The sequence below is a fragment of a genome, unplaced genomic scaffold (genome assembly GCF_019419815.1).
Source record: "Pyrus x bretschneideri cultivar Hongxiangsu unplaced genomic scaffold, Pyrus_bretschneideri_v1 Contig33, whole genome shotgun sequence".
In the NCBI taxonomy this organism is placed as follows: domain Eukaryota; kingdom Viridiplantae; phylum Streptophyta; class Magnoliopsida; order Rosales; family Rosaceae; genus Pyrus; species Pyrus x bretschneideri.
The window spans coordinates 4,809,285-4,823,160 of record NW_025999646.1 but is presented as its reverse complement, the minus strand read 5'-3'; the positions used below and the strand labels follow the sequence as shown (position 1 = coordinate 4,823,160).

General features: G+C 36.3%; 2 long non-coding RNA genes across 2 annotated transcripts; both read left to right on the top strand.

The window, feature by feature from the left end:
* Window positions 1-144: 144 nt before the first annotated feature.
* Window positions 145-1,811, top strand: LOC125480355. Its single transcript, XR_007260781.1, has 2 exons — window positions 145-1,036; window positions 1,440-1,811. It is a non-coding gene; the product is annotated as an uncharacterized LOC125480355 (long non-coding RNA).
* A 10,234-nt stretch (window positions 1,812-12,045) lies between these two features.
* On the top strand, window positions 12,046-13,589 carry LOC125480356. Its single transcript, XR_007260782.1, has 2 exons — window positions 12,046-12,952; window positions 13,356-13,589. It is a non-coding gene; the product is annotated as an uncharacterized LOC125480356 (long non-coding RNA).
* The last annotated feature ends 287 nt before the right edge of the window (window positions 13,590-13,876 follow it).

The window sequence follows — 13,876 nt, the reverse complement described above, 5'->3', positions numbered from 1 at the left end:
CGTGCCCTCCTATTTGTGTGGTCACGGTTAAACCACGTTAACATTTTATATTACTATTCATTTTTGTCTTATTATCTCTATAAAAAAAATATAAAATATTAACATGGTTTAACTGTGATCACACAAAACAGGAGGGCACGAGATGGCACTGAAAGTGAGAGGACAGACAATCCTTGTCCTAAATTTAATATTAAAATACTTTTGAAAAGAGTTAAAAGTAAATAAATTACGCATAATAAAAATTTCCAACTGAACCAACCCAGAAACACCCCGTCCTCCTCTTCCTCTCTTTTCGACCCAACAGCCACCACCACCACCAACCCGACAACGGCAACAAACACCCAGGCCCCGAGGCCACCACCCTCCATTCCTCCATCTTTAACTTCAAATCGTCCGGGCCATGGACGCCGAGTCCACCTCCGAACCCTCCATTCCTTAATTACGGTGATACTGATGTCATTTTTGTGGTGTTCCCAATTGGGTTTCTCGAATATTTCTTTTCTTTTGATGATATTAAGCATTTGAAGAAATGGGTTTATTTGTGATGATTTTATTCATGTTTTCGGTACTTGACTTATTTACTTATAATTTATAAATTACAGGGCTGGGTTTGTGATTGTCTGTGTTATATAATTTGTATTTGGTCTGTTGGCTAATTAGTTATGTATGGAACGCGGTAATCGCACAATTTTTGGCACGGCATCGTTTCGTCTTCCCGGAGTCTCTCCGTACGGTCCACCCAATGTCTACTGTAGACGCGCTCCAATACCTCGAATCTGCTCTCCAATTCCTCATACTCGCCATTGCCTTCCACTCCAGCTTTGGGGGTTTTCATCTCATCTCGTATATGCTGCTTCCGGTCAGAGACAACTATATGTTGTCACCCCTACAAAGGCCTGTTATCACTTTAGAATGGTGTTTACACCACCTGACCTTTTTGGTTACAGCTTGGTTCTGGGCATTCGCTTGCGTTTGTTTTCGTCTGAGGATCGGATTTGTGGAGTTCAGGATGGGTTTGGTTCTTCTTGATCTGCAGGTTGGGCTTCTTTTCACCAGCTTTGAAGCATGTTTTTGTATTGCTCTATAAGAGCTAAAATTTACAATATAATCTTAAAATTTTATTTATGAACACCATAAAATTATAAATAAAAAAATAGACATTAAATATATATTACTGGTATTAAATAGAGTCTAGGAATTAAAATCAATTTTTAATCTTGAATAAGACATTTTTCTAAACTCCATCTTATTTAAAAATTAAAATCTAGTTTTCTTAAAAAAAAGAAAGGAGACGAGAAAATTAGAAGTATGAGTGTTAGGGGAAGAGAGAATTAAATTACAGTTAATGATAAAGGAGAGTGAATCAAAATCATAAATAAAAAAGAGTTAATTGTGAATTAATTAAAACACAATCTCTTATTTCTCAAATTCTTTGATAGGTGGGTAAGTGAGACAATATTAATGGCATTGGTAGTGGACTATACTGGCCTGAAAGTTTATCACAGCTGTCAATTATGGATTAGTTAAGAATAGAGGAGACCCTAAACCAAGAAGTGAAGGATTACATTTATGTAACCAACAACATCTTAATCATTTTTAAACATTTTGCCCTTATCCCTCTTGGACCAACTAAACCTTTATTCCTCTCATCATCATCTATTTGCCCTGTTGCAGTTCATCAATTATTTATAAATTTGTCCTGAATGTTTTAGTCTGAGCCAGCAAGCATGTATAACTATTGGGTCCTGTATTTCTGTAAGAGAAGTAATGAGAAAAATATCCCTGATTATTTGATCGGAAATCTTGTTTCATGCATTATCTGGCATTTTGCTTTGGCATCAATTTTCAAGAGTTTAGCTTTTTTCAAAAAGCTCCACATATTGTCCAAAAGTTAAGCTTTAAAGCTCCAAACAACCGACTTTGTTTAAAGTTGTCATCCTTTACACATGTCTATGAACGATTGGATTTTTTTTTTTTAGTGGTGTACATGAAAATTTGATTGGAAATCTTAGTGGCGTACATGAAAATTTGATTGGAAATCTTATTTCATGCATTATCTGGCATTTTTCTTTTGGCATCAATGTTCGAGAGTTGAGCTTTCTTCAAAAGGTTCGACATATTGTCTAAAAGTTAAAGCTCCAAACAATTGGCTTTGTATAAAGTTCTCGTCCTTTACACATGTCTATGAACAATTGGAACCTTTTTGAGTGGCGTACATGAAAATTTGATTGGAAATCTTAGTGGCGTATGTGCAAATTTGATTGGAAATCTTAGTGGCGTACATGAAAATTTGATTGGAAATCTTGTTTCATGCATTATCTGGCATTTTTCTTTTGGCATCAATGTTCGAGAGTTGAGCTTTCTTCAAAAGGCTCGATCTATTGTCTAAAAGTTAAAGCTCCAAACAATCGGCTTTGTTTAAAGTTGTTGTCCTTTACACATGTCTATGAACAATTGGAATTTTTTTGAGTGGTGTACATGCAAATTTGATTGGAATCTTGCTTGAAATAATTTGGTCATATCTATGAACAATTATCAGGACATATCTACGAACAATTATTTGGTCATATCTGTGAACAATTATTTTCCTATCTACCACTTTTTGATTCATTGCACAAGACTCGTGTTTCATGCATAATCTGTCATTTTGCTTTTGGCATCAAAGTTTTCCACAAGATAGACTTTGTTTAAAGCTTAATCATATGAACGAAAACCATGATTACTAAAAGACAATAACAATAACAGAGTACTTAGTGCCAGCATTAAGGGGGAGTATCTTGTGCAATTGCACAGAGCCTCCACATCTAAAGGTCCCCATTAATCAACTATGAGATTTGATTATTTTGTTTCTTGTTTGCCGAGGGAGAGTAGAGAGATATGTAGTGAGATCAAGGCTTTAATATCATTTGTTGCAGAAAATTAAAGACTTGCTTTTATTTGTGTCTTACTATAACTGTTGTTTTGCAATTTGGATAAGTGTTTATAGTTTCTACTTTAATTTATGCATCATTTTGTTTTGTTTTTTGGTTTCTTTTATACCCTAATGATTTTGTTGATTTATCACATAATTTTAATTTTTTTTAGATTAGGATCTAGAAAGACACGTTTTTGTTGTTGATTATTCATCATTTTGTTTTGTTTCATGGTTTTTTTTTTTTACATGTTCACTAATGATTTTGTTGATTGATCACATGATATATTAAGACTTTAATTTCATATGTTGCGGGAAATTAAACTATCCTTAATTTAGGTCTTACCATAATTGCTGTTTTGTAATTTGATTAGGTGTTTCTAGTTTCTACTTAATTTATTCATCATTATTTTTGGTTTCATGGTTTCTTTTTCATGTGTGCTAATGGTTTTGTGATCACATTTTTTTTTTTTTTTGGGTATAAGGGTTGAGATTCAGGACACACATTTTTTACACACATTTAGACATTTATTTTGTAGAGTCTACTTCGTAATGTATTTTAAAAATCTAAATCTTCTATATTTTAGTACATGATTCATTGATCATCCTTGCAAAAAATTAGACAAATCCAAAACCATTAAGACATTCATTTATAGGGAAGATAATGGCCGAATACAATTCTACAAAGAAACATTAAATTTAATTCAACGACATATGGTTTGGGATTGGGTGATTTTTGGTTGATATGATCTTAAGATGAACGGTTGTGATTGCTAAAATACATTATGGAATGAGGTTCTACAAAAATGTGTGTCAAAATGTGTATCAAAAGTGCATGTCTCCAGATCCTAACCTTTCTTTTAATTATGATACTAATAGATGATAATTTTTTTACTATTTTAGTATACTTTAGTGAGATTATGTAAATAGGACTCATGCATAGTAACGGAATGAAAAGGCGTTTATAATTTTTGTACATGGCTTCTGAAATCTTATAGACGGAGATGAAGATCAGCAACAAATTTGAGTCCTGTCTACCACTTTTAGATTCATTGCACAAAACTCGTGTTTCATGCATAATCTGTCATTTTTCTTTCGGCATCAACACTAAAGCTTCTCAAAAAATGCTCCACTTGCTGTCTAAAAAGTTAAGCTTTAATCATAAAGAAAAATGCCCCGAACGGTCAAAAAGCAACTTTTGAAGCAAATCTTCTATATATAAAGCAGGAGGTCAGTATTGATGTCACGACTTCGACAAAAATGTTAGGATAAAATTGCTGCTTAATCAAAAAAATTCTAAAGTAGCTTAATATAATATATCAAATAATGTAGGGGTAATTTGTTGGTCATCATAAAATATAATATAAATAAAAGTGAGATGAGAGAAAAGAATAAAAAAATGAAAGGATGAGCGAAAGTTGATGGTGCCCATGTGAAAAGGAAAGAAAAATATAAGAAAAAATAAGAAAAATCATGAATATTGTGTGCAAAATATTTTAAAAGCCGTATAGTGCAGATGATAAATTAGTAAAGTTTTTTTTTTGTTTTTTAATTAGTACCTCATAATGCGCTAGTAATAATATGATTCAATCAGTTGTTTATTGAATATTATTTTATTTATAAAAAAGTTTTTTGCACGCGGATAATAATGTGATTAAATTAATTGTTAAATGATTTTTTTTTAACAAACGATATTATCTACACTAGGGGGAGGGGGTGGGCTTAGCCTCATAATGGACTAGCAATAATGTGATTCAGTCAATTGTTTATTAAATATTATTTTCTCTATTCTTAATGTAAATTCTATAGAAACCGATTTTATTATGTAAATTCAGCTGCTTTAATTGGTTTATGAGGGGTTTCTTCTAGCATAATCTAAAATTATTCATTTATTTCAAATATTTGACGTTTCTTTTGTCAATTTACGCATATAAATACATTTAAAACGTGTAAGTCGCGTGTAGCACGCCGTGATTCAAAAAATGTCTTCTGCACACGTGTGAGCACGTGCATGAATGCTAGTGTATATATAAAGCCGGAGGCTAGTTTTGGTGTCACGGCTTCGAGAAAAATATTAGGACAAAATTGCCCCTCAACCAAAAAAATCCAAGTGGCCCAATATAATATATCAAATAATGCAAGGGTAATTTGGTCATCATAAAATATAATATAAATATAAGTGGGAAGAAAAGAATAAAAAAATGGAAGGATGAGTGAAAGTTGATGGTGCCCACGTGAAGGGGAAAGAAAAATATAATAAAAAAAAAAAGGAAAATCATGAATATTGTGTTCAAAACATCTTAAGAGGAAAGCAATGCCGTTGATAAATTAGTAAAGTTTTTTTTTAATTTTTTTAATAGTACCTCACAATGGGCTAGCAATAATGTGATTCAATCAGTTGTTTATTAAATATTATTTTCTTTATAAAAAAGGTCTTTCGCACACAGATAAGAATGTGATTAAATTAATTGTCAAATGATTGTGTTTTTTTTAACAAACAATATTATCTATACTAGGGGGTGGACTTAGCCTCACAATAGGCTAACAATAATGTGATTCAATCAATTGTTTATTAAATATTATTTTCTTTATTCTTAATGTTAATTCTATAGAAACCGATTTTATTATGTGAATTCAGCTGCTTTAATTGGTTTTTGAGAGTTTCTTCTAGCATAATCTAAAATTATTCATTTACTTCAAATATTTGACTTTCTTTTTGTCAAAAAACGCATATAAATACATTTAAAATGTGTAAGTCGACGTAACACGCCGTGATTCAAAAAATGCTTTTTGCACGCACGTGAGCGCTTGCATGAAGTCTAGTAATCCAGAAAACAGAGGATAATGAAGAGTTTGGGTTTAGTTGATCTGTTGGTGTTTGCAATCATCTGTTGATGGTTGGAAATTAATCAATTGTTGGCGTACAAGTTTCCTGAAGAATTAAAGAGAAATTGTGAATAAGGAATATAGTTTTTCTATTTACACTCCTCGTCCCATTTAAGTTGACCCCATAAATATATTCAGCCTCTAAATATCAATATCACCTTTCAATAAACAATTTAAAAACTGAAAAGAAAAAAAAAAAGCTTAAAAACACCCACCACGACGGCATACACCCTTCTCCACCGTGGTCGCATCCGCCACCACTTATCTTCTTCTCTTCTACCACCACATCCCAAACCAGTTTCGTGTTGTTTTCTCCTTCGCAATCCCAATATGCTAGACGAACTTATGGGTGCAGATATAAACCCTAAGTAATTGTCCTACTGCCACTCACCAATTTATTTTTGTGTCATTGAGCAATTTGATATTATGATTTGGAAACTTTGGATTTGCTTAGAAAAGATAATGGATCTAATCAGTTTTAATTTATATGATGTATAATTTATTTGTTTTTGTTTCAATCACAATTTTATTTTGGGAGAGGAACATTTTGTCTTCAGGTTTTCTAGGTACTGGGTAGTACAGAGAGAAGAAGAGTGGTGATGGTGGAGTCTTGGAGAGGCAACGTAGGTAGACCAAAGATGGAGTAAACAAGGTGCTGCTGGTTTATGACTCAAAGTTGCAGAGGAGAGAAGATGACTGAAAAAAAGGGAAACATTTAATGAATTCGTCGTTATGATTAAACAAAGTTGGTTAAATATTTTTGGTTAAGAACACAGTTTGAGAGACTATTTTCATTAAGGCTTATTATACTAACACTTCACATATTGATGAATACACATTATATACTTAATATACTCAATATTTATTTTTCAATTAAAATTTATCTTATTACATCTCATATTTTTTCTTATATTACCCTCACATGACACTCTCAAAATAAACTTCACATTTTTTACGTGCACTTCACATTTTTGACATAAACTCAACACTCTTTACATCTTAAGTGCAAATACATAAAATCATCCAAAGCACTTTCAATGTGAAGTTGAAGACCAGTGTGATGCCGGAATTGTTAGAATTGTTTAAAACTCTAGCCGTTATCTGATAAGGATTTACAGCTAGGGTTCCTAGTTTTTAGGTTTGTTTTATCTCTTAGAAACAATAATCCCTACACTTGAGGGACGTGTTGCATGTTTTCTGTTTTGACGTAGTCTCCACCACGATCGTAGGTCCGGTGATCGTGGAAGTAGTTGTTTCTTTTCATGTTCAAATGTAAAGGCTATTTAATAGCCATGCAGTTTGTTTTGCTTAATAAGAATTCTCCCGGTTTTATCTTGTAAGCTCTCGAACTTTGCATTACAGCAGTCCTTTGCAAGTTTCTGGTTCCAACATCTGGTATCAGAGCCCCACTCCGGGGCCTGATCGAGAGTCTGCAACCTAAGCGGAGAGATACAACCATGGCATCTGAGAATAGTTACGTACAACCAGCTATTCCCAAACTTGATGGACACTATGACCACTGGAGTATGCTTATGGAGAACTTCCTTCGTTCCAAAGAGTATTGGAACTTGGTGGAGATTGGGATCACTGCAGCAGCAGGAGGATCGGAAACTGGGGAAGCACAGAAGAAGATCTTAGATGAACTAAAGCTGAAAGACTTGAAGGCCAAGAACTATTTGTTCCAAGCTATAGATCGGTCCATTTTGGAGACCATTCTGAAGAAAGACACAGCAAAGGATATATGGGATTCTTTGAAACAAAAGTATCAAGGAACTGCACGTGTAAAACGTGCACAACTGCAGGCCCTTCGCAAGGAGTTCGAGGTGCTGCACATGAAGAATGGAGAAACAGTCAATAGTTATTTTGGTAGAACTCTTGCCATAGCTAACAAGATGCGGACTCACGGAGAAAAGATGGACGATGTGGTGATCATTGAAAAAATCCTGAGATCCATGACAACAAAGTTCGACTACGTTGTCTGTTCGATTGAAGAATCGAATGACCTAGATACCATGTCTATCGACGAACTCCAGAGCAGTCTTTTGGTGCATGAGCAAAGGATGAGTCGACACCAGGAGGATGAACATGCTCTTCAGGTTACATATGGAATCCAGCAAGGAGGACGGGGACGAGGAACCTATCGAGGAAGAGGAAGAGGACGGGGAAGGCTAGACAAGTCAACCCTAGAATGCTATCATTGCCATGAACTAGGGCATTTTCAGTGGGAGTGTCCAAAGAAACCTAAGGAGGAGAAAGCAAACTATGTGGAGACAAAAGAAGAGATTTTGTTGATGGCACTTGTGGAGTTCAATGAGGCAACAGCGGAGCACACATGGTTCCTTGATTCTGGATGCAGCAATCACATGTGTGGCAAGAGGGACCTATTTAGTGAGTTTGACAGCAGCTTCAAAGAATCAGTGAAGCTTGGAAATAATTCCAGCTTAACTGTCCAAGGCAAGGGAAATGTTCGAATGGAGGTAAATGGTATGATACACGTGATCACCAGTGTGTTCTATGTACCAGATTTGAAGAACAACCTGTTAAGCATCGGACAATTACAAGAGAAGGGACTCTCAGTACTTATCCAACATGGAAGATGCAAAATCTTTCACGAAGAGAAAGGTCTAATCATGGAGACTAAGATGAGTTCTAATCGAATGTTTGCAATATCAACTCGAGGACTACCAAAGGAACAAAGATGTTTCTCGTCTCAAACCGCTGATCAAGCACGACTTTGGCACTGTCGCTATGGGCATCTTAGCTGGAATGGGCTTAGAATACTTCAACAGAAGCATATGGTGGAAGGAATGCCTCAATTCACTGCCTCTCAAAGGGTATGCGAAGACTGCTTGGTGGGGAGACAACACAGAGACCCTTTTCCCAGAGAAAGCACATGGAGAGCTTCCGAGATACTACAACTAGTGCATGCGGACATATGTGGGCCAATCAATCCTGCATCAAACAGCAAAAAGAGGTATCTTATCACCTTTATAGATGATTTCAGCAGAAAAACATGGGTTTATTTTTTGGTAGAGAAATCCGAAGCATTTGGCACGTTCAAATCCTACAAAGCAAGGGTAGAGAAGGAAACTGGGACATCAATAAAAAGCCTAAGAACAGATCGAGGAGGGGAGTTTACTTCGCACGAATTCACAAATTTCTGCCAAGAGAATGGAGTTCACAGGCAATTAACCGCAGCATATACTCCCCAACAGAACGGTGTAGCAGAACGAAAGAATCGCACCATCATGAACATGGTGCGAAGTATGTTGTCAGCCAAGCAGGTTCCAAAAACTTTCTGGCCAGAAGGAGTTAACTGGGCAGTGCATGTGTTGAATCTATGCCCCACTCTTGCTGTGAAGAACAAGACACCCGAGGAGGCATGGAATGGACACAAACCATCCGTGGACCATTTCAGAATCTTTGGATGCATTGCTCATGCTCACATACCTGACAGTAAAAGAGTGAAGCTCGATGCCAAGAGTTGTAAATGTGTATTGCTTGGGGTGAGTGAAGAGTCTAAAGCTTATCGATTATTTGATCCTGTCTCACAGAAAATAATCATAAGTCGAGATGTAGTGTTCGAAGAAGACAAGCAGTGGGTTTGGGATGACAATCACAAGGAAGTCATTATGGCAGATCTCGAATGGGATATTGATGAAGAAAATGGCACTGAGATGACAAGTAATCCTGAGGCTGACAGTAATGAAGAAATTGAAACCGAATCTGATCATGGTGGACCAGTAGTTGAAGAAGACAGCCAAGTTGATGAAGTCTCACCTTTCACAAGACGAACTCGAAGACCACCAACCTGGATGAGGGACTACGAAACAGGTCAGGGCTTATCCGATGAGGAGAATGAGGGTATGGCTCAATTGGCACTATTTACTGATCAAGATCCCACAACTTTTGAAGAAGCAGTGACATCCGAAATATGGAGACAGGCCATGGATCAAGAAATACAGGCAATCGAGAAGAACAGTACGTGGGAATTAGTCGAGCTACCACCTGGAGGGAAAACTATCGGAGTAAAATGGGTATTCAAGACGAAACTTAACGAGAATGGAGAAGTGGATAAACATAAAGCTCGATTAGTTGCTAAAGGTTATTGCCAACAATATGGGATTGATTATGCAGAAGTCTTCGCACCAGTTGCTCGACTAGACACCATTCGCATAGTAATCTCGCTTGCTGCGAAAAAGAGCTGGGACATTTATCAGCTTGATGTCAAGTCCGCATTCATGCATGGGGAGTTAGATGAGGAAGTATTTGTAGATCAACCACCTGGGTATGAACAGAAGGGGCAGGAGACGAAAGTGTATCGACTGAAGAAGGCTCTATATGGACTCAAGCAGGCTCCTCGAGCCTGGTACAGTCGTATAGAGTCGTATTTCATCAAGGAAGGATTCAACAAATGTCCTTTTGAGCATACATTATTCATCAAAACTGCAGAACAAGGTAAGATCTTGATAGTATGTCTTTACGTCGATGATCTCATCTTTACTGGAAATGATAAGTTGATGTTTGAACAATTTAAGAAATCTATGATGGTAGAGTTCGACATGACCGATCTCGGAAAAATGAGATACTTTCTTGGTATTGAAGTAATACAAGGTTCTGGAGGAATCTTTATTAGTCAAAGAAAGTATGCTCAAGAGATATTGGAAAGGTTTAACATGCATCAATGCAACTCGGTACTAAATCCCATTGTTCCTGGTTTCAAACTTACAAAAGATGAAGGAGGAATAGAGGTTGATGGCACAGTTTACAAACAGATGGTGGGAAGTCTCATGTACTTAACAGCTACACGCCCTGACTTAATGTTTGTTGTAAGTTTGATTAGCCGTTACATGGAGCGTCCAACTGAAGTCCACATGCAGACGGCAAAAAGAGTTCTCAGATATGTTAAAGGAACTACTGATTTGGGGATATTCTACAAGAAGGGAGGAACTGAGGAGTTGATTGGGTACACCGATAGTGATTATGCGGGTGATCAAGATGATAGGAAAAGCACCTCAGGTTATGTATTTATGGTGAATATGGGCGCAGTCTCTTGGTCCTCAAAGAAACAGCCAGTTGTTACTTTATCCACTACTGAGGCAGAATTCATAGCAGCAGCATCAAGTGCATGCCAGGTGGTCTGGTTAAGAAGAATTTTGAAGAGTCTTAACAATGAGCAACGGAGTCCAACAGTGGTGTATTGTGATAATATTTCGACTATCAAACTATCAAGAAATCCTGTGTTACATGGTCGAAGCAAACATATTGATGTAAGGTTCCATTTTCTTCGAAATTTGGTCAAGGATGAAGTTTTAGAACTGGTGCACTGCTCATCTCTGGAACAAGTTGCAGATATTTTCACAAAGCCGTTGAAGGTCGACTTGTTTATGAAGTTGCGGGAATTACTGGGCGTTTGCAAGCTTCAGGAGTAAACTGAATAGCTGTGGTATTCAGTTTAAGGGAGGATGTTAGAATTGTTTAAAACTCTAGCCGTTATCTGATAAGGATTTACAGCTAGGGTTCCTAGTTTTTAGGTTTGTTTTATCTCTTAGAAACAATAATCCCTACACTTGAGGGACATGTTGCATGTTTTCTGTTTTGACGTAGTCTCCACCACGATCGTAGGTCCGGTGATCGTGGAAGTAGTTGTTTCTTTTCATGTTCAAATGTAAAGGCTATTTAATAGCCATGCAGTTTGTTTTGCTTAATAAGAATTCTCCCGGTTTTATCTTGTAAGCTCTCGAACTTTGCATTACAGCAGTCCTTTGCAAGTTTCTGGTTCCAACAGGAATTTCTCGTATTTCTCCCAACCACACATGAAGGACAACTCCACTTTGAACATGCGAGATTTAGTTCAACAAATCCTAAACGACGTATTGATGCGGGTGGAATAGGAGAGATTTAGTTCAAAATGTGATAAGTATAGTCATACTCATTTCACTATTTGATATCTCGTTAATAAAGACGATACTCATTTCATTATTTTTAAAAGTATTTTAGCTTACCACCGCTATCTTTGATGATGCTCCCCTCTCTCTTATAACTTACCATGTGTCCCACCAACTAAGGGTTAAATTTAAGGATAAAGGTTGTCTGCCTCCCACTTCCTATGTCCTTCCGTGCCCTCCTATTTGTGTGGTCACGGTTAAGCCACGTTAACATTTTATATTACTATTTATTTTTGTCTTATTATCTCTATAAAAAATAATATAAAATATTAACGTGGTTTAACCATGACCACACAAAACAGGAGGGCACGAGAGGACACCGGAAGTGGGAGGACAGACAATCCTTGTCCTAAATTTAATATTAAAATACTTTTGAAAAGAGTTAAAAGTAAATAAATTACGCATAATAAAAATTTCCAACTGAACCAACCCAGAAACACCCTGTCCTCCTCTTCCTCTCTTTTCGACCCAACAGCCACCACCACCACCAACCCGACAACGGCAACAAACACCCAGGCCCCGAGGCCACCACCCTCCATTCCTCCATCTTTTACTTCAAATCGTCCAGGCCATGGACGCCGAGTCCACCTCCGAACCCTCCATTCCTTAATTACGGTGATACTGATGTCATTTTTGTGGTGTTCCCAATTGGGTTTCTCGAATATTTCTTTTCTTTTGATGATATTAAGCATTTGAAGAAATGGGTTTATTTGTGATGATTTTATTCATGTTTTCGGTACTTGACTTATTTACTTATAATTTATAAATTACAGGGCTGGGTTTGTGATTGTCTGTGTTATATAATTTGTATTTGGTCTGTTGGCTAATTAGTTATGTATGGAACGCGGTAATCGCACAATTTTTGGCACGGCATCGTTTCGTCTTCCCGGAGTCTCTCCGTACGGTCCACCCAATGTCTACTGTAGACGCGCTCCAATACCTCGAATCTGCTCTCCAATTCCTCATACTCGCCATTGCCTTCCACTCCAGCTTTGGGGGTTTTCATCTCATCTCGTATATGCTGCTTCCGGTCAGAGACAACTATATGTTGTCACCCCTACAAAGGCCTGTTATCACTTTAGAATGGTGTTTACACCACCTGACCTTTTTGGTTACAGCTTGGTTCTGGGCATTCGCTTGCGTTTGTTTTCGTCTGAGGATCGGATTTGTGGCGTTCAGGATGGGTTTGGTTCTTCTTGATCTGCAGGTTGGGCTTCTTTTCACCAGCTTTGAAGCATGTTTTTGTATTGCTCTATAAGAGCTAAAATTTATAATATAATCTTAAAATTTTATTTATGAACACCATAAAATTATAAATAAAAAAATAGACATTAAATATATATTACTGGCATTAAATAGAATCTAGGAATTAAAATCAATTTTTAATCTTGAATAAGACATTTTTCTAAACTTCATCTTATTTAAAAATTAAAATCTAGTTTTCTTAAAAAAAAGAAAGGAGACGAGAAAATTAGAAGTATGAGTGTTAGGGGAAGAGAGAATTAAATTACAGTTAATGATAACGGAGAGTGAATCAAAATCATAAATAAAAAAGAGTTAATTGTGAATTAATTAAAACACAATCTCTTATTTCTCAAATTCTTTGATAGGTGGGTAAGTGAGACAATATTAATGGCATTGGTAGCGGACTATACTGGCCTGAAAGTTTATCACAGCTGTCAATTATGGATTAGTTAAGAATAGAGGAGACCCTAAACGAAGAAGTGAAGCATTACATTTATGTAACCAACAACATCTTAATCATTTTTAAACATTTTGCCCTTATCCCTCTTGGACCAACTAAACATTTATTCCTCTCATCATCATCATCAATTATTTATAAATTTGTCCAGAATGTTTTAGTCTGAGCCAGCAAGCATGTATAACTATTGGGTCCTGTATTTCTGTAAGAGAAGTAATGAGAAAAATATCCCTGATTGTTTGATCCGAAATCTTGTTTCATGCATTATCTGGCATTTTGCTTTGGCATCAATTTTCAAGAGTTTAGCTTTTTTCAAAAAGCTCCACATATTGTCCAAAAGTTAAAGCTTTAAAGCTCCAAACAACCGACTTTGTTTAAAGTTGTCATCCTTTACACATGTCTATGAACGATTGGATTTTTTTTTTTAGT